Below are 22,602 nucleotides of genomic sequence, written 5' to 3'. Positions count from 1 at the left end.
GATTCTGCCTAGAAGAAAGTCTAGACATGGGTAATGTGTGTTTACATATAAGTAGGTGATAAAGTGTATTAAAAAACTCAGGTTACTCTATGAGTATACAATCGGGAAACCGGCTGCCTTAATACCGGCAGCCGGCTTCCCGACTCTCATATCCCGGCGAGGGTGAAATGCCGGACGTCTAGATGTAGACGCCTGACATTTCCCCGACGCTGGGAGACCAGAGCCCTGCATGCCGATGGAAGGGATGCCGAGCGCCGCGAGCGGACAGCCGCGGGAGGGGAGGGTTAGGTTTAGGGCTCCCAGGGGGGACTTAGGGATAGGTACCCCCCCGGGAGGGTTAGGCTAGGCGGAGGGAGGGTTAGGCACCCCGGGGGGGACTTAGGGTTAGGCACCCCCCCGGGGGACTTAGGTTTAGGTAGCGGGGAAGGGGCGTTAGGGTTAGGCACTTAGAGGGGGGATTAGGGTTAGGCACTTGGGGGGAGGTTAGGGTTAGGCACCCCTAAGGAGGGTTAGGGGGTCAGGCTAGGTTAGTATATACTTACCTTAGCAACGATCGGGATTTCCAGCACTGTCGGGCTTCCGCTGCCGGGCTCTGCTCATCTGTTGGCCAGGCGCTGCCGGGAATCAAACGGCCGGTGGTATTTCATACTGATTCCACTCTATGTATGTGTGTAGTCATTTATAGAGACGGACATTCATTTTATATATTTGTAAGCTTATGAAATGCACTTTAATTCTGATAACCAAAAAAAACAATGTAAGCAAATTGAATAAGCACACAAATACTTCCTGATAAGCGATCATCTTTGATTTGCTTTGCATCAATTTTAACATTGACTCCAGAATTCTGAAAGGCTAGATAAAATATAATGGTGTTAAAAGAGGATGTTCTTAGGGCCTCAACAGAATTGCTAGTATTTTAGTATGTGCATTTCTTTCTCCTGGTTCAAATCCTACTGATTTTGAATTTGAGATACATCCAACTCAAAATACTCAGGTAAGGGGATGTAGTTATAATCCCGACAGTCGGGATGCCAGCGCTTAGAATGTCAGCACCGGAATCCTGACAACTGTCAAAATCCCAGCACCAGCATCCCGATGGTAAGTACTGGAATTAGGGGGAGGGTTAGGAATAGGCACTAGGGGGAGGGTGAGGAATAGGCACTAGGGGGAGGGTTAGGAATAGGCACTAGGGGGAGGGTTAGGGTTAGGCACTAATGGGGAAGGGTTAGAGTTAGGCACTAGGGAAGAAGGTTAGGTTTAGGCACTAGGGGGGAGGGTTAGGTTTAGGCAGTGGGGAAGGAGAGTTACGGGTAGGGGTAGGGAGAGGGGAGGGTTACGATAATGACCGACAGGTGTCAGTATCCTAACTCTGTCGAGATGAGGCGTCGGGATTCTGACCACCAGGATCCTGAGTGCAGGCATCCCATACCCAACCTCAGATAAGTATGCTTTTTTTACATGTCTTTTTCTGTGTAAGTTAGGAGTGCAAATTAATCACACGCTAATGAGACCTGTTAAGTACATAGCACACTACTGTTTACTGCAAAAGGTTTTTAGAATACCCTTTAATTGCTTTGTTAAAAGTGAGGACAAAGTACAAGGTTTTTAACTATTCTTTTCTTTTTCTTTTGTTTACAAACCTTGGCTCACAAAGAAAGTGGTCAGCAATTTTGGAAAATAATTGAGATCCTTTGTAAATAATATGGAAAAGTTCACTGCAGGTATAAAAGAAGGTGACCCAAATGGCACATCTTGTGCTTTGTATAGAAGGAGTGTTTGATGCAGATTGAAGCTAAACACTGTGCATTGTCTGTCCATTAATCTAATTCAGGACATCAGCTAGCTGTAAATAAACCAAGCACACCTACATTATGCTGTCAGAGTTTTTGTGATGCCACCTGCTGCAGAGTGCATCATCTTCCCTACAAGGTATCAGTCCACGTAATTCACTTCTCTTACCAATTTGACAAAAGATGTGACATGTTTATGTATGCCATATGGAGAAATATCATTGTCTATGTTAAGATCAATATGTAAGATTTTTCATTTAGGCTAACAAATGAACCTGTTATACAATGGAATAAAAGATGCATGAATACAGGAGTAGTTGAAACCATTATATTAGCATGAAATTGCAGAAATGATTGAGGATAAGAATCCAATTCCAATCATAGCAATTTAATACCATAGTGTGTTTTGAAGTTATTCTTACTTTCATGACATCATAGGCACCCCAGTGATTTTCTTACAGATAGCAATTGTATTTTATCAGTGGTGAATACCTGTTTAACAATTTTGTCTATACTACAGATCTAGAAAGGCTAATTCTGAACAGCTCACTTCATCAATCACTGTAAATTATTACTAAAAGCAATGATATAACGTAGTGCTTTATGAAAACCAGTGAATGGGAAGTAATGATTTTGTTATAGCTACTATTCTAACTGTAACGGGTATATTTACTAAAATGACAGTTTTTAGAAATGAAGATGTTGTTCATAGCAACCAATCAGATTCTACTTAACATTTAACTAGCACTTTCTAGAAGATACTAGCTAGAATCTGATTGGTTGCTGTAGGAAACATCTGCACTTGTAAAAACTCTCACTTTAGTAAATATACCTCAAAGAGTCATTTTTCTAGTTTAGTTTATAAATGAAAGCCAACACTGGACTGCTTGCTATAAATAACACCTCCTCTCTCCCTGTTTTCATAAGTGTCCCTGATTATGTTTAGGACTGTTATTAATCACAACATATTGGCCACATGAGACCACTTAAGTTTTGTAACCTAACATTCTGACCTACAGGAACTGGCTGGCAAATTTTAGCTTGGGGCAAGAACACAAAACTGGCCGTTGAGCTGCAGCCTCTTCTTAAAAAGTAGTTTCAAGTATAGAATACAGTTATTGATTTATCAAAGGACGAAAGCCTTTTGCTGGAGGTAATGGATGTTTTTATGGATAAAGGGCTTATTTCACTTTGCAATATCGTGGCCATAAGGGAAGTAATAAATAATTGGGATTGCGGTCTAAAATGTTAGGCTCTTTTAAATAGGCAGGTTACTTAAATAATATCAAAACTCCAATTTTATCATGAAATTAGGAGGAAATGTGGCTAATAGGGCTCTAAATTAGACATTTATATTTTTATCAAGTATAGTAAAGCAAGAGTAATACAACCATTACAAAGGGAAAATATATGGGGGAAAACATTGGTATATGCTACTGTACATCACAAAAACCAAAAACAAATGACATTGTTACAGTATGTACATTTTATAAAGGTTGACGGAATAGTGTAGCCGAAAGTCCCATAGGGGACTTAGGACAAATATACCCATGTAAGTAAGGGAAGGGGAAAAAAGGCATAACAAAGAGAGGAAGAAAAGAGAGAAGAAATATAGGGGGAGAAGTTAGACGAGTGCAGAAACAAGATATTGATGAAATACAAAAACTTCAGAAAATACATCAAGTTGTCATAAAAATACAAATATATTATACCAATGGACCATTTCAATCACATATAATTAAACATATTTATTGAATAAGAATGGTTTTGCACAGATGTGTGTCACTCCAGTTTGAGGATAGATTTTATCATCATAGTGCCCTCAGGGCCTGATTCAGACCCGTTCGCAAGTGCTTGAGCGCTCGCGAGCGGGTCGATGGCTGCAATGCGCGTGCACAAGCCCAGGAGCGAGAGAGAAATTCTCTCGCTCCGTGGCTCACTACAAAAGGGGCGGCTGTCGATGTTGATCGACAGCTTGCCCCGTTTTGTAGGCGTGGCGGGGGGTGGCTTCACAAACGGAGGAGTTCCCATGCGAACGCCTGCCGTTTGTGGGCGGCCAAACTGACATCACCAGTGATATCAGTGGGAGAGCTTCCGGCTCTATTAGAGCCAGAAGCTCTCTGAGGCTTGCGGCTACGAGACCCTACCACAAGCGTCTCATCGCAAGCCCCGATGGTCGCGATGGTCTTGACCATTGCGACCATCATCCTGGCCGCTCGCAAAACGCCCTGATTCAGAGCGAGCGCTCTTTCAGAGCGTCCAGCTCTAAATCAGGGCCTCAGTTCACAATATGCCACATCAGTTTACATTATGCCACACAGTGCCCAAAGTTAGCATTATAGATTATATAGATACATCCATGACCTGCTGTATTGTCCTTGGACGTGTGTGTATATGCCAACACATAATATCTGCTGCCTTAGTAACTGACACTTGCTGGCTGTCAGGCTCTTGCTATTTTATGTTGGTGCCCTTCTTTCTATCACACTGAGCTGCTAGTTGGAGTTCTCCTTACCATTGTTTTTCTCCAGAAGAGAAGTCATCATAGGCCTGGAGATTTCCCTGGTCACCGGTGCGGTGCTGCAAAGTGGATGAAGCACTGGGCATGGTTTATGTAATTGCTGACTTAATATATTAGCTGCCTGAACACTGTAAACTTGAGCTCTTACCAACTTGGAGAATGCAACAACATTCTGAGATGTGAGGAGTTGAGTGGATCAATGACTGAAGACTCTTCTTCTTCCACTCTCATCCAACTCCCAGGCCCTAGTACTTCCCTGCACACAGCAACTGGTGTTCCAGAAGCAAATCCCAATGTAACCAAGGGAGTGGTCCTGCATTACAAGAGCCTGTTATATAAAAAGGGATCCTTTCTGATGCGGACTCACTTGTCATACATAGGTGCACTGGCGTCACAAGGGGGGTGTGGGCCGCACTGGGTGACACCATCCGAGGAGGTGACACCAAAATAGCAGAACTACTCTGCTATTTTGGTGTTACCCCCTCGGATGGTGTCACCAAGCAGCTACACTGCAGTGAGAGGCAGGGGAGAGACTGTTGGCTGTCCAGCAGTTGCTGCTGCGCTAAGCCGGGATTACTCAGTGGAGCAGCTACTGGGCAGCCCCTAGCCTCTCCCCCACCCATTGATTGCTGAGGACGGGGGGCGTGACATGTGGTCACACCGCCAAGAGCGTCAAACATGAGTGGGCATGGCTTTGCAGGACAAAGCCATGCCCCCTTCCACCCGCACGCGAATGTGGATCCCAGACCAAACATCGCACTGGGTACAAGTCAGGTAAATGATGCCACTGCATAGGTGTCACATCCATCCAGGCCATCAAATGGTGGCCCAAATGTCTACAAAGGGTCCAGCCTGGGAGACACATGCACCCTAGACCAGCCTGTCCCTGCCCATCTGGTTGGATAATTATGTGCTGCAGTAAGATGCTATATGAGGGGGAAGCTGACATATTTATAAATAGTTCATTCAGCCTGGCAGCAGTTGATCAAAAATATAGATACTGATAAAATGATGGGGTCTTACACATTCTGGACTTGCCCTTCTCTAGTGAACCTCCTCAGTCCTATTAAACTTTCAAATGTTATGCTGCTGGCCTGGAGGTTATCACACCTCTCTACCTTCAGTGGCAGCATGCTCACCCCCAGCTTAGGAATCTTTGTTATTTTCAAGTAGAGGCTAGGCTGATTTGCATTCAATAAAAAGTAAATGACTAGTGTCCACAAGCCAGGGGGGGTTGCAATCTGACACCCCAAACCAGGGATAAATACCATGTAGAGACACAAACGTTTTTCATTTCCCAGGGTATCATTTATCAGATTGAGGGGTGATCCCACTTTTCAGGGCATCTCCCCGCCAGCTGAAACCAGAAGTAAGAATTTGAGTGCTAGCTTCTGTATTTTATCCTTATAATTTTAAGAGAATTTTGTGCCAAATATTCATTCTATATAACTTTTTTTAATCATTGTTTTGTACTTTTTGGATATTTTTCCAGGGGAGAGGTTTTTAGTAACATTACAATTATATTTTAAATAAATTGTTGGAATGTATTTTCAAGCAGAAGGAGAACAGTAGACCTTCCTAAGCAAGAAGTCTTAGTGGTGGTGGCAAATGTAATTAGTAATTGTATGATTGGAAAGGGAGGTTTTCATCATTTTTAGACATACCAGATAGTTGTTCTTGATTAACCTGATCATGACAAGGACTCTGATCCATGTGTGTCAGTTCTGCAATCTAGTGCAGAGCCATGTGTAAGGTTTGTATGACAGGGCATATAAAGTATGGGATTGGGTATAGGTGCATTATAAATAACTAACAACAGTGTGATAAGAAAGCAGTTGAATACAGTAAGAAGCACGTAAGTCGAAAGAGTTATATCACTACTGAAGTAAAAGGTTGGAGGGAAACAACTTCTCTTTTGTCAGTTTAGAGCTCATAAAAAGTTGCATTGGCATCTCTAGAGCATAATTCTCTTGAGTGGCCAAATAGTAAAACTGGTATAAATCAATTCTTTGAAATTGTATGCTGTATATTTGGATATACATAAATTAGACAGAGTGGGTCATATGGGTTAAATGTTGAATCAGTACTATGGAGAAGTATCACTAATACAACTAAATGATATAGCTGAGTTTAGATTTAAACAGATTTAAAGCTTGGATGTTGCTCCTAAAGTGATACCGTAGATTCCAAGATGAAGAAACTATTAATTGTTCTTATTATATTTCTTTCAAGATCCATCAGGACCTTTCTAGACTAATACAACTAAGGGTAAATTTACTAAGATTCGAGTTTGGTTGAGATTGCAAACTCGGGTGATTTTAGGCTTTTTTTTCAACTCACAAATTTGCTAAAGACAAACGGGTAAGTTTCGAAGAGATTTCGCTGTTTGCACTGAAAAACTCGGGTGAGATTGAAAACTCGATTAAACTCACCATCGGCCAAACTCGAAAGTACTTTCAATTAGGGGTGAGCGGGTTCGGATTTCTGAAATCCGAACCCCCCTGAGCCTCCTCGATCCGAAGCCGATCCAAGTCAGGCTCGACTTTTCCCGCTTGCCTCGGATCTGAAATCGAGGCAAAACGTCATCATCCCGCCTTCCGGGTCTCATGGGTTTTGGATCCTATATAAGGTACCCGCGTCGGCACCATTTTCTCACTCGGCTGTGGACAGTGAAGACGGAGGGTTGGAGTTAGGGCTGGCTGGGCTGTGTAGTGTAGTGTAGTGCAGTGTAGTGTTGTGCTGTGCTGCGCTGTGCTGCTGTTGTCCATAGGGGCTGTGTCCACTCCTTCAAAATCCATAGGGGCTGGCTGGACTGTGTTGTGCATTCAGTTGTCTATAGGGGCTGTGTCCACTCCAAAGTCCTGTGCAGTGTCCCAGTCCTAAAGGGGTGCTGTAGTGTTGTCCAGGGGGTGCTCTGTCCATCAGGGGTGCTCCCCCATGTGCAAAAAAAAATATATTTTTTCTGTGTTTCTGAATTGTGTGCACTGTGGCTGCACGTGCATCAACAAAGGAGCAGCACCAAGCGTGCACCTGTGTCCCATAGGTAAAGGGCCGACTGGCTCATTTCTTAAAGGGTAGTGTAACCCACAAAGTGCACTAGTCTCCAACAAAAATAAAAAATTATTTTCTGTGTTTGTGTGCGCCTTAGCCGCACGTATATATCAATATAATATAAATGGAGGACCAAACTTTCTCCGATAAAAATAAAATAGGGAAAGATAAAGAACCACTTCCTCCTAGTGCTGAAGCTGCTGCCACTAGTCATGACATAGACGATAACATGCCATCAACGTCGTCTGCCAAGGCCGATGCCCAATGTCATAGTAGAGGGCACATACAATCCCAAATGACAAAGTTCAGGAAAATGACCTTGAAAAAAACATTTAAATCATCTGAAGAGAAACGTAAACTTGCCAATATGCCATTTACGACACGGAGTGGCAAGGAATGGCTAAGGTCCTTCCCTATGTTCATGACTAGTGGATCAGCTTCACATGACGATGGAAGCCCTCCTCCCACTAAAAAAATCAAAAGAGTTAAGCTGGCAAAAGCACAGCGAAGAACTGTGCGTTCTAAGAAGATATCACAAATCCCCAAGGAGAGTCCAAGTGTGGTGGTGGTTGCGATGCCTGACCTTCCCAGCACTGGATGGGAAGAGGTGGCTCTTTCCACAATTTGCACGCCCCGTGCAAGTGCTGAAAGGAGCACCCACAGTCCACTTGCTGATATGCAAATTGAAGATGTCACTGTTGAAGTACAACAGGATGAGGATACTGGTGTAGCTGGCACTGAGGAGGAAGTTGGCGAGGAGGATTCTGATGGTGATGTGATTTGTTTAAATCAGGCTCCGGGGGAGACAGTTGTTGTCCGTGGGATGAAAAAGCCCATCACGGTCATGCCTGGGCAGAAGACCAAACATTCCACCTCTTTGGTCTGGCAATATTTCTATCCAAATCCAGACAACAACTGTCTTGCCATATGTACCATATGTAAAGGTGAAATAAGTAGGGGTAGGGACGTTATCCACCTAGGAACATCCTCCCTTATACGGCACCTGCAGCGTGTTCATAAAAAGTTACTGTCAAGTTCAGAAACTTTGGCTAAGACCGTAAGCAGTCCAGGGACACCTAAATCCCGTTGTCCTGTTGTATCCAAGCGCCTGCAAACCACACCGTCAACTCCCTCCTCGTCAATTTCCTCCTTAGTCAGGATCGGAAGTAGTCCTGCAGGCCATGTCACTGGCATGTTTGACTCTCCTATTCGGGAATCCTCCGGGAGATCCTGCATTGCTACGCCTCCTGCTGCCGCTGCTGCTGTTACTGCTGCTGCTGGGAGTCGTTCATAATCCCAGAGACGAAGTAGGAACACCACTACTTTTACTAAACAATTGACCCTCCAACAGTCCTTAGCGGGGAGGATGAAGTACGACAGCAGTCATCCTGAAGCAAAACGTATAGCTGAGGCCTTGACTGCTATGTTGGTGTTAGACGTGCGTCCGGTATCCGCCATTAGTGCAGTGGGATTTAGACAATTGATGGAGGTAGTGTGTCCCTGGTTCCAAATCTCGTCTAGATTCCACTTCACTAGGCAGGCGATACCGAGACTGTACAGAAACGTCAGAAAAAGTGTCCTCAGTGTCCTGAAAAATGCCGTTGTACCCAATGTCCACTTAACCACGGACATGTGGACAAGTGGAACAGGGCAGACTAAGGACTATATGACTGTGACAGCCCACTGGGTAGATGTATCACCTTACGCAGCAACAGCAGCAGCGTCACCAGTAGCAGCATCTCAGAAACACCAGCTCGTTCCAAGGCAGGCCACACTGTGTATCACCGGTTTCAGTAAGAGGCACACCGCCGACAACCTCTTAGTGAAACTGAGGGAAATCATCGCCCAGTGGCTTACCCCAGACTCTCCTGTGGATTTGTGATATCTGACAACGCCACCAATATTGTGCGGGCATTACATCTGGGCAAATTCCAGCATGTCCCATGTTTTGCTCACACAATAAACTTGGTGGTGCAGAATTTTCTGAAAAGTGACAGGATGCGTGCAGGAGACGCTTTGGGTGGCCCAAAACATTTCTGGCCACTTTCGCCATTCAGCGACTGCCTGCCGAAGACTGGAGCGCCAGCAAACACTCTTGAACCTGACCCGCCATCACCTGAAACAAGAGGTTGTGACGCGGTGGAACTCAATCCTCTATATGCTTCAGAGGATGGAGGAGCAGCAAAAGGCCATTCAAGTGATACAAAAGAGAGTTAACAGTGCTCTAGAGGGAGAAATGTCTAGGTATCTCAGTGGTGGTGGCTCGGTAAGTGGGCAGTCCTACCCACGTGTAATAATCTAAAGCAATCAAGTTCTATGTCAAGCGCTAACCTCTGAGGGTCAGTAATCGTACATACAGTGAGTTGACAACCCATTAACAAAAATTGTGCGAGATAAACCCATTCGTTGTGAGGGTTTGTAGTGGAATGCAACTATGGGATGAAGGTATATGTCTGTTGATATGAAGTGATGGTATTCTAGCAATCCTATTGGTCCTAAGGACTGTAAAAAGACGTACTTATGGTTACAATATATTTATTGTTAAAATGTCACAGGGTATGTGTGCACATCTGTAAAATCAACTGTACGTGGTGACCGGATGTGATAGTTATGTCCAAATGAGTCACTTGAGCACACTTGGTATGCCTTGTGTGGTGGTGAATTATAGTCTATAGATGAATATACATTCATCCCATAGTTGCATTCCACTACAAACCCTCACAACGAATGGGTTTATCTCGCACCATTTTTGTTAATGGGTTGTCAACTCACTGTATGTACGATTACTGACCCTCAGAGGTTAGCGCTTGACATAGAACTTGATTGTTTTAAATGGCCATTCAAGCCTATACATCCACCTATGACATAGGCAAAGGAGGGGGTATGCACCTGACTCAAGCGCAGTGGTGAATGATTTCCGTGTTGTGCAAGGTTCTCCAGCCCTTCGAACTTGCCATACCTGAAGTCAGTTCAGACACTGCCAGCTTGAGTCAGGTCATTCCCCTCATCAGGCTTTTGCAGAAGCAGCTGGAGAAAGTGAAGGAGGAGCTAAGACGGAGCGATTCCGCTCGGCATGTGGGACTTGTGGATGAAGCCCTTCATTCGCTTTGCCAGGATTCCAGGGTGGTCAATCTGTTGAAATCAGACCACTACATTTTGGCCACTGTGCTCGATCCTAAGTTTAAAGCCTATGTGGTGTCTCTCTTTCCGGCCGACACAAGCCTGCAGAGGTGCAAAGACCTGCTGGTGAAAACACTGTCAGCTGAAGCGGAACGTGACATGTCAACAGCTCCTTCTTCATTTTCTCCGGCAACTGGGGCTGCCAGGAAAAAACTTAGGTATCCTAAGCAACCCGCTGGCGGTGATGCAGGGCAGGCAGGACCAAGTTTGGACATCTGGTCCAGACTGAAGGACCTGGCAACAATTGCTGACATGTCTACTGTCACTGCATATGATACTGTCACCATTGACAGAATGGTGGAGGATTACATCGGTGACAGCATCCAAGTAGGCATGTCAGACAGTCCATACCTGTACTGGCAGGAAAAAGAGGCAATTTGGAGGCCCCTGTACAAACTGGCTCTATTTTACCTGAGTTGCCCCCCCTCCAGTGTATACTCCGAAAGAGTGTTTAGTGCAGCCGGGAACCTTGTCAGCAAAAGGCTTAGGAGGTTGCTTCCACAAAATGTGGAGAAGATGATGTTCATAAAAATGAATTATCAACTCTTCCAGGGAGACCAGCCTCCAGAACATACAGAGAGACCTGTGGTGGTGGATTCCAGCGGGGACGAGTTAATACTCTGTGAGGATGAGGATATATACAACACTGAAGAGGGTGAGGAATCGGTGGATGAGGAGGATGAGGAGGATGAGGACGACATCTTGCCTCCGTAGAGCCAGTTTGTGCAGGGACAGATTAATTACCAGCTTGTTTTGTGGGGGCCCAAACGAACCAACCATTTCAGCCACAGTCGTGTGGCCGACCCAGGTGCTGAAAAGATTGGTTTGTTAAAGTGTGCATGTCCTGTTTATACAACATAAGGGTGGGTGGGAGGGCCCAAGAACAATTCCATCTTGCACCTCTTTTTTTTCTTTGCATTTGCATTATGTACAGTTTGGGGCCTAGTTTTTCAAATTGCCATCCTGTCTGCCACTGCAGTACCACTCCTAGATGGGCCACGTGTTTGTGCCGCCCACTCGTATCGCTTAGCATAGTCATCCAGCTACCTCGGTGCAACCTTTTGGACATAAAAACACTATTGTGGGGTGTTCAGAATAGACTGGAAATGAGTGGAAATTAAGGTTATTGAGGTTAATAATAGCATAGGAGCAGAAAAACCCACAAATTCTGTGATTTTAGCTGTTTTTATGCTTTTTTAAAAAAAAATACAGATCCAAAACACAAAACCCAGAACCCAAAACACGGAAGGGTAGTTTTGGCAAAAACAATCCAGATCCAAAACACGAAGAAAGATCCAGATCCAAAACCAAAACACGAAAAGTGGCCAGTGCACACCCCTACTTTCAATGAAAAAGATACAACTCGATACAAAGATACAACTCGGGAATTTACTAAGAATAGAAGTTTCAAATAGACCACCTCCTGAGCTGCAGGTTTGGCAGAAACATACACAGATCAGTGTAATTGTGTATGTTTCTGCATGTAAACGTCCTAAAGTGTTATATTATTTTTTTTTAAATGATGTAAGGTCCCACCCCAAGAAAGCATTACCAGCCCCAGGCTGCTCAGCCAGTCCTGGTTCCTAAAAATATTTGGGAAAATGAGTATGGTCCTCCCATATTTTAGGAACCAGCACTGGGCTGCTAAGCCAGTCCTGGTTTTAAAAATATGGGGGAAAAATTGTGTATGAGTCCCCCTATTTATAAAACCAGCACTGGGCTCTAATCCGACCGGGGTGTAATGCCACAGTCAGGGAACCCTTTCGCCAGGTCTACCCGACCAAAGCATTACCACTCCAAGCCGGTCAGCCTAAGCCGGGGGTCTCAGGAGAGATGATCCCCCTCTCCCAAGCACCCAGACCGGGCTGTGGTTATGGGAGTAATAGTGGTGAAAATAGATATAAACTATTGTTTTTTATCGTGGAACTACAGGTGCCAGCATGCCTGCCTTTTGGCACTTATGGAACTACAAGTGCCAGCAGGAGGCCGGCACCTGTAACCCTGCTGCAAATAGTTAAAAAAACACAAAACACACACACTTTTATTGCACACCTACCACACTCACACATACTTACGTGCTGCCAGGTGGTCTGTCCCCTTCTCCAAGTGGAATTCCAATACCTGTAAAAAAAAATCCTGGCGCAGGTCGGTCCCCTTCTCCATGTAGCATCCAATGGGTCTTGGCAAACAAAAACACAACTGTCCCTTTCCACCTCGGACAAGTATAGGCATATGTGTTATCACATATACCTATACTACGCGGAATGACAGCAGACTTGACTCTTCTGAAATTCACATGGGCCGCCAGCCAATCAGAGGCCACTCTACATGTAGTGGCTGCTAATTGACTGTGACCCACGTGAGGTAGAGTGACAGCCTGGTGGTCTCACTCGCTGCTCCGTGGCTTGCTGCTACTATTGAGATGGTTGCCGTCTCTGCTGTATTCTACCTGCTAGCTCTTATGTAAATAATACATTAAGAATCATAATTTTATGAGTACAGATATTGTTTCTCACTATAATAATATCAGACAAAGATATAGGGTTAAGGTAATTTAAAATCATGTGAAGATAATTGAGTATGTGAGATAAAATAAAGTGCCATGAGTGGTTTGAATTGTATTTTATGATACTTTGACTTTTAAAAGTATGTGACTGTATGGGATACCCTAGGAAACAACAAGTGCACCAAAATATTCAATTTAGTTTTTTTCTAAACAGGAGAAACATCTTTTTTTTCTATCCATAATCTCCTCATAAAATGTATAACGTGAGACTTTATAGATCCGAATACTTGAATAAATTTGAGGAAAGATAAGCACCCTGTTTAGTGATGGAATATTGCTAGCTCACCAGGGGTTAAAGGAGAGGAGGGGGCGTAGCCAGGAGTGTGCCCATCAAATTTGTAGCCTATGGCAATAATAATAGTCTGGAAGAGGAGCAATCTTCCTCTTTTCCAGGTTTTGAACAGGCTGGGCTGAGTATCATCGTTATTTATCTGTGATTTATCTGTCCCCCCTCCCTCCATCTCCAGCCAACCCCCTCCCTGTGTCCTTACACCTCGTTGCCTTTTATTTGTTCCAGCTGCTGCTTCCCCCCTCTTTATCTCTAGCCAATTACACAGGCTGTGTAGTTAAACACCGTGCCTCATGCAAGCAGACTTTTTGGCCCTGCTTTCAACCCTGGCATTCCCCGCACCATCCTCCGTCCCGCTGCCCCCTCCCTCTCCCACCAAGCCGCCCAATGAGGTAGCTTGGCCCTCACCTCGCGGCCTGCCTCCTGCCCTTCAGCACTCCGGGAGTGCTGGCACTGGTGCTGTGGAGCCTCTTCACTGGCACAGGCCACCCGGGCACCCCCGGTAAGCAGCTTTTCTCCACTGCCATCAAATACTGGCGTCCTCTGTACCATACGCCGGCCCGCCGCCCCCCCTTTCCCACCGCACCACTCAAGTGAGGTAGCCAGGCTCTCACCTCTGCAGCCATGGCCCCCTGCGACTGACAGCATGATGCTAAACCGCGCCTGCCTCCACCCCTGCACGCACTCCGGGAATGCTGGTACTGGGAAGCCCCTTCACTGGTGCCAGCCCATGGAGGGGTCCCACAGGTGCACCCGGGCACCCCTCACCGCGCCGCGCATCTCCCTCAGTCCCAGCTCCCCCCAGGCTCCATCCCGCAACCTGGCCTCGCCCACAAAACCTGGTGGCCATTTTGGCCCCTGAGCCTGCAGCAGAGAGCACCATGATGGCCTCTGCCATTCAACCACCATCCCCCACCGCATTAAGCACAGGCCCCCCCAGGCCCCCCCCTGTGCCTCCAATACGCCACAGTTTTGGCCCCAAGGTACAGGCCTTTGGTCCCTCAGGACTTTTGGCATGCCGTATTGGGGCATTAGCAGGTCATGGGATGATCGAAATGGGCAGCGAGGGGGTATTACATAGTGTTAGAGGGTTTTAAAGTTGGGTTTTTCATTGGCTCTTAATGCGCAATATATACGTCGTATTCCAAACGGAACCTTCAGTACATGCGCAACCACCCGGAAATCGTTAGGAGTAACTTGGTAGCGGAGGTTAGATTAGGGCACATGTGTGGCTCCTTTTATTGTCTTTCCCTGGGAAAGGATTTTGCACCTCGGCATTGGGGTTTGTACCTAAGAGGGTAACGGGCAAGTTTAGATTTATCCAGCATCTTTCCTACCCGGAACGGTGAACTGTCAATAACGCGTCAGATTCGGCAGCTTGCAGAGAGATGTACCAATCCTCCTAGCAGGCACTGGTGAGGGTGCAAAGTTTTGGCGAGCAAGCCCACTGGGCTAATGTGGATATCAAATACACTTTCAGTTTAATGCCGCTTTTACTCCGTATCTTTTCTGTGTAAGGGAATTTGAGTCGCTGGAACCTATTATGTAGATTAGTTCTTTTCAATGGGTTGTTCTGCTTAACTTTCCTTCGTCGACTGTTACAGCTCAATTTTGCAATAGTGTGTGCAAGCACGTACACTTCACGGGGGGGGCACCACAATTTTTTGGTTGATTTATTGGTAGTGGGGCCAGTCGGTTTTAGTTTGCAAGGATTTTCTTTACAGACATTTTTTATTGATTCTAGGTGTATCGGTTTTTTTGTGGCAAAACTGAGGTCTCTGTTTACATGTTTCTCCTATCTGGGGAATAGATATGGACACTTTGCTAGGTCTTTGTCAACTGCCTTTGGATAAAGTTAATGAATTGGGGAAGTGTCACTAAGCAATGGCAATCGCCTCTAAGCCGTGAATTTTGATTGTAGAGTAATACCTATGGGCAGGATTTTGTCGTCGTTGGACCACGCCATAGCCAGGATTCAAAATCTCACCAATTTCCCTTGTCTCGGGACTTGTGGGATAATCTGCATTTTTGTTTTGATTATGTTTCGGGAGTTCAACGGAGTTAGAATTGGCTACCTGATCAGGTGGACAATCACGGTTTCAGTTTGAGGACGCGTCTAGTTCCATAGTTTTCGGGGAGTTATTGGAGGGCGGCCGTGCGTGAGAATTTGGCCGGATTCATGGATGCGGCAATGATCTAACTGCCAGTATGCTGTTTTTTGAAGATTTTTCCAGTCATGGTTGCAGATGTGCTTGTCTCATTGTCTATGGATTGGGTTTCGGGGGCTGCCCCCCCTTTTTTGCTGAGATACATGGCTTACTCTGGTAATGTTATTATCTGCTGGTTGTAGCGCCGGAATTTAAGTAGTTAATTTTGACTTCTTTGGCTCCGCGTACACTTCGATTTAGTTGATGGCTCGTAATGTTTAGCAAGATTTCTTGTCTTACGAGGGTACAGGAGGTTCACCATTCAGGCATACCTGTTAGAATCGTTTGGAAATGGCATGAGCTAAGTCGTTGTGGATCGTTCATGTCGGCAGCTAGGTTTAGCGTTTTTCATATTTTGCAAAGTTTCCTAGTACGCCGGTGGCGAGCTTATGGCTTTTTATTAAGATAAGGTCGAGAGAGGTCAGGGGTGTAGCGCCTAGTTCTAAATGATTTCACGAAGACCTATTGAGCTATAAATTTTAAAGGATACGTTAGCTACAGGGTCGGGTATTGCATTGGTTTATTAAGAGGCACAACTCTTTAATTTGGCAATTGTGGTTAGCTTATTTAGGAATCATTATTGGCAGGTTGTTCTCAAAGAAGATGAGTTAGACATCAACGGGTTGTTGTTTGAAAATGAAGTTTTCAGTTTAACCTATAATTGTGTCGTATTAATGGATTGTGAAACTGTTCAGTTTGCTAAAGGGCAATGGACCTCTATCCCAGCTCAAGCACACCCTTTCACCAATCATAGTCAGCTTGGCCGTACGTATAATGGGTTACGGACCCCAGGCACTGGCTCATCCACGCCACTCAGCCGACATTATCTAGGTTTTACTTCACAAAGGTTTTTCACAACTTTTGTTGCTCATGATTGCTGCTAGATCAGTTTGACACACATTTTCCAGGATTGGGGCGGCAATCTGCATGACAGCTGCAGGTGCTTCTGTTGACGCCTTAAAACATTTAGGTTAATGGTAGTCGTCAGCCTACAGGAAATAGTTGCGTAGCAATAAGTTGCATAGTAAGCAGCGCTTCTTGCGAGTTTGTTGGGAGACCCAAGGGCCTTATGCCTACTGCCACTAGGGATTTTGAAGGGCTTTTCAGCTTTTGCCCTCAAAAGAGGTTTTGCTGTTTTTCACCTTCAGATGGGTCACCCAACTATCGTTTTCCTTCCCTTGGCTAGGCTGTTTTTTCTATAAATTGTATTAGTCTATACATGCGTGATGAACTTCTTGCAGGTTTTTAAGAATGCTAGCGGTCGGGTGTGGGTCATAGGACATTCATGCATCTATTGAGCTTATGAGAATCCTTTAGCATTTCAGGCCCTGCAGTTATTAGGTACTAATAAGATTCAGTGGTTCGTTTTTAGGGGCAAGCCCTGAGGTAGCCTTTATTAGATGTTTATAGACAGCGAAAGCCAAGTTTGGGACCCCGATTTGGGGTACATTTGAGGGCAAGGATCTGTGTACTTGCAATTATACTTGCTATTAGGAAGGACCTGCAAATCGTATACTAGAGATGGCGAGCAGTAGGATAGGCTGGCAGTAATATCTAGTCCGGTCACTAACGGATGGATGGTTATATTGGCACCTTCAATTTACCTAGCAAGGAGAGGAGTTTTTATAGGCCCAATGGGCTACACCTCATGGGCGCAGGTCTAGAGTCTTGCATTAGTAACATTGCCGTCTTCTATTTATCTAGTCACGTATAATTGTCGGGCTGTGGCCTTGGAGCACTGCTTTTTACTTCCACCATCTTTCTAATTACAAATTGATCAATAAATTTCATCTGTGTCCTCTATTAATTCCACATAGGTGTCCGTGTGGTTATTTCTAGTTAGTAGTTAAGTGAATGAAGTAGCATAATGTAAGATTCAAACAATGGGTGACTTATGTTATATACACAATATTCTACTCAAATTGGATGGGAACAGCAATAATACAATCACTTTGCATGTGCAATATTGTTTTGCTAAAAGTGAGTGCAACACAGGGGTCTGTACCTGGATGGACCTGACAGTTGAGAGTTGTATGTTTATTTGCAGTACTTGTTCATAAGCATTAACATGAATGAGTTCCTGTTATCAATACTCATAAAATACTGCATGACAGTTATCTTTAAGATAGCTATAGATTTTAGTGCTACATAGTGCCAGTATGTGCTATAAAGTCTGCTGAAAGCTGCACAATAACTTATTAGGCATGCATGCTGCTTGAACCATGCATTATAAATACTTGTTTGTACTGGCTTCTTCCATGTAATCAGATTCTTTGTAATTGAGCATTATTACACTGTAAAATCTTAGTGCTTGTTACCAAATCTAGTAAAGGCAGTTTACTGGCTGCATATTGTTTAATTAAAATAAAAATCTTTTCACAGCACACAAAATGTGAGGTTGTTAGACTTAGTTAAATGTTCATATATTTTGCCTCATTAACTTGATGGCATGACTAAAGGCAGTGCATGCATTTCTGGAGTACTACACATGGATGGAAATAACACAAATGAAGTTTGTTACCAATTGGTCATGGCTCATAAAAAGAAATGTATTCCAATTTGTTCACTAAGGTGTAAAACTACAAAACTGAATGCATTATCCTGGTTTGTATTCGTACATACATTCATTAATATGCATTAACATATACAGTATTTCAGATACTGAGTACTTTATTTCTGGTTTTTAGAAGTAATGTGATATTTGTCTACTATGAAGCAAATATAAACTTATATAATAAATATATATTGTATATTCATATTATATAATATCTAAATGTTGTACAGTTAGAACTATTATTATCACAGTAGTAGTAGCAGTAGTAGTAGTAATATGTATTATGGTAAGCACCATTTGGTATGCATAACAGTCAACACAATAATCCACAAACAGAGAGCTGTGTATGTGAAAGGCACTGTATAAATAAATATTGGTATAATATATAATCCTGAATGTTGTCCCGTCTCTGTCATGTGCAGTAGGAACAAGTTAGACTTGCCTACACTGCATGCAGGCCCACATGAGGTGGAACTGGTCGCCACCACAATCTCATTTTGCCGGGTACCTGCATGTCAGTAGTGGTGTGTCGAGCTTGTTTCATGCAGTCCGGAGCTCCGCCTAACAGACAGATCCCTGGGCCAATGGCAGCAGTGGTGCAGTGGCCAATAGCGGTCGAGGTCGGAGTGTGTGGCTGTGAGTGGAACAGAGGAGGAGGACACTAGTAGCTTTAGCAGCTCAGGTACTGTCTCTGCATGCCCACACGCTCCCACCCCCTTCCTCCTGAACAGCAGCACCTTCAGTATCACCCCCCCGACTACACACCAAACAGCAGAAGCTTCAGTATCCCCATACTCCCCCAGCCCCCCCTCATTATCGTGCCCCCCTGTGATCGCCTTCCTGAACAGCAGCACCGTCAGTATCTTCCTGCCCTTCCCCCCCTCGCGATCGAGGGCCATTTCCCTGCTGTCATCCCCCCTGAACAGCTGCAGTGATCGCTTCACCCCCCACCCCCGCGGTCAACCCCCCTCCCCCTGGGCAGCAGGCTGCAGCACCACCTTCAGTATGTCCATGTGGTGTTATTCTCATTTACACATTTTCCAATATAACAGTATATACTGTCCTCACTGCAATATAACTCTGTTCTGGCTGCAGTAAATCCCAGTGTTATTATCTTTTATGACACCATTGTGTGGCATAATGCATATAAGGGCACTAATAATTTGTGGCATAATGTGTAAGTGGCATTACTGTGTGGCATAATGTGTATAGATGCACTACTAATGTGTGACTTTATTTATATAAGGGGTACTACTACAATGTGGCATTATGTGTATAAGGGGCATTACTACTGTGTGGCATAATGTGAAAAAGGGTCTCTACTGTGTGGCATAATGTGAATACGGGGCTCTACTGTGTGATGTAAGGTGAATAAGGGGCTCTACTGTGTGGCATAACATGAATCAGGAGTACTACTGTGTGACGTAACATAAATAAGGGGCTCTACTGTGTGGCATAATGTGAATAAGGAGTACTACTGTGTGAGATAACATGAATAAGGGGCTCTATTGTATGGCGTAACATGAATAAGGGACTCTACTGTGTGTGTGTAATGTGAATAAGGGGTACTACTGTGTGATGTAACATGAATAAGGGTATTTACTGTGCTGTGTAATGTGAATAAGGTTGCACTGCTGCATTGTGTAATTTGAATTGGTACTATATTGTGAAAAAGGGTCTCTACTGTATGGCATAACGTGACTACGGGGCTCTACTGTGTGACGTAAGGTGAATAAGGGGCTCTACTGTGTGGCATTACATGAATCAGGAGTACTACTGTGTGACGTAACATAAATAAGGGGCTCTACTGTGTGGCATAATGTGAATAAGGAGTACTACTCTGTGAGATAACTTGAATAAGGGGCTCAATTGTATGGCGTAACATGAATAAGGGACTCTACTGTGTGTGTGTAATGTGAATAAGGGGTACTACTGTGTGATGTAATGTGAATAAGGGTATTTACTGTGCTGTGTAATGTGAATAAGGTTGCACTGCTGCATAGTGTCATTTGAATTGGTACTATTGTGTGACCATTCCCCCAGACCCTGTCTCTGTTTAAACTTTAAAGTATGAGGGGGGCACCAATGCTCTTTTTGGCACAGGGCACCAAAATGTCTAGTTATGGCTCTGCTTGTGACTTTGCCACCTGTTCTATGATCAGGATATTTACCTGGGACATCAGCTCAGCATGCAGGCTGCAACACCTACAGTGTGAGCAGTAGACTGTGCTATTCCTTCCAGGTTAATTATTCACCTGAGAATTCTTCCGTCAGTGAAGTCTGCAGATTCCTGATTAGAACATTGGGCCTGATTCAGACCCACTCGCAAGCGGGCGCACGTACGTTAGGCGTACGTACAAAAATATTTAAATTCAAGGGCTCGCTCATATTTTCGTTCGCATCTAAAAATCCTCCCCAAACACAGACGACCCCTCCTCTAACTAACGAGCATGCGAAATAGCGAGTGTACATCCCCGAAATGGCTTGAAGGGAACGCACGCACAAGTATAAACCGGAAGTGGCCATGTCAGATGTCGATTACCTGCTCCTTTATTCTGCCTACCTCCATCAATCGTATCATGCCAATCAATGTATCAATTAGCTTAATTGTTTTTTTTTTTTCAACACAATGCAACAAACTTTACTCTTGTCCGTGTTTGTGTTTACCCGCAGAATACGTACGGCTTAAACATTCGCTTTTATTGCTCAAAAAACATGTTAGCCATAATGAAACAATTGTTCTATTGCTGTGGATCCCCGCATATTTCCCGGGGTTCATTTCTTTATTTAAATTTGCTTACGCATGTCACTGCATCAAGCCTATCATAACTCTCCAGAGATTTCTGGCCCTGTCGAACACATGACTCATACACTAACCAATAAAATTGCTCCTGTTAATTTCCAAGATACATTAGCCAATCAGAAATTTTTTGCACACTTTATCAAAAATGATTTTTAAGAAAAACACCATTGCCATCATGAGAGCCTCCGCATTCACCAGGCACGAGCTGCTGGTGCTAACGGAGGTGATGGATCGGCGTATCACCAGCCAGCCTCCACCCATCACCAACCGGCAGAAGCGTTCCGCGTATGCGGAGGCACGGGCCCGCCTGCGCTCCTTCGGCTCACGCCGCAACATCGGCCTGCTGGAGCGCAGGTGGTCTGACCTGCAACGGCAAACGCCCCGCTTGCTGGCATGCTTTCGCATGCAGATAGTGGAAAGTAAGTGTTATGTATTGTGGTTTTCATGTTTGTCTTTGTGGGGCAAACTGCGTGTGCATGTTTTCATGTCTGCCCTATTTTTTCATTCTCCTCATATCTGCGTGTGCATGTTTTCATGTCTGTCCTATTTATTCATTCTCATATCTGCATGGCCATGTTTTCCCTCTATTTCTGATATATTCATTCTACTCATATTTGCATGTTTTTTGTTGGTGGTGGGTGATTTGAAAATGTTATTTGGCCAGGATTTGGCCAGAAACTAACCACAATTTGTTTGACATCTTTTAGGGGGACAGCCAAGACTACGCCGTCACCGTCCGGCCAGACGGCGTTCCCGCCCACTCTCACCAACCCCCAGCCAACACTCCACCCCAAATAATTCCCCTATTCCCCCCTCCACCCAAGCCTTCCAAGACCCTCTCCCGGAACTGTCGGGCCTCCTTCCCCTCCGTCCCCTTCCCCCTCTCCTCCAACCACCCCTCTTCCAATTACCCCCTCCCCGGAGTCCGTGATAACCCCGCCCCGTTCTTTGGGGAATGAAGGCTCCTCCGAGGATGAAGATGGAGGGAATTCCGGGTCTGCCGTTTTGGCTACCGGTATGTTTTTCGTTCGCGTTTTTTTTAACCACAAACTGTTTGTATGTAATCATGTGTCGTTCCTTTATTCGTGATTTTTGGGTTGTTTTTTGGTGATTTAGCAGTTTGCCTTTACCTCTTCCTGCTGATTTCAACATACACATATCACACCTGTGGGTATTTCTACATTGGCCTTGTAATTTTGGCAGCACCCCTTTTTTTTAATTTTTGGTTTTGGAGTGATTTCGATGTGTTGTTGGTTTTTTAATGTGGATTCCCTACTGTTTTATTAATCCACACACTTTTCTCACCCACAGAGGAACAGAGGCGTCGGCAAGAGGTCGAAGAATGTGTGGCACACATGCGCCAAAATGTAATTGGGGTGCTTGTGGCCCTTGACCGGCTGTCTGGCATCCTTCGGCAGTAGTTTTTTTTTTTTTTTATCTTTTACAAAATAAATTGTTTATTTCTAATATACGTTCTGCGTCATTCGTTTTTTCAAAACCAAAGATAGTTAACCCTGACATAAGTAGACTGTTCCTGCAAGGTTTTGCATGTTTTTAAAATTAGATTGGGTTTTGTATTTGTATGTAAAACACCCTCAAGAAACACATAACAGTAACAATGTCATTTCCCTTTTTGTG

This window comes from Taudactylus pleione, unplaced genomic scaffold (genome assembly GCF_031769625.1).
Source record: "Taudactylus pleione unplaced genomic scaffold, aTauple2 ptg000095l, whole genome shotgun sequence".
Taxonomy (NCBI): Eukaryota; Metazoa; Chordata; class Amphibia; order Anura; family Myobatrachidae; genus Taudactylus; species Taudactylus pleione.
This window is presented reverse-complemented; position numbering follows the sequence as displayed.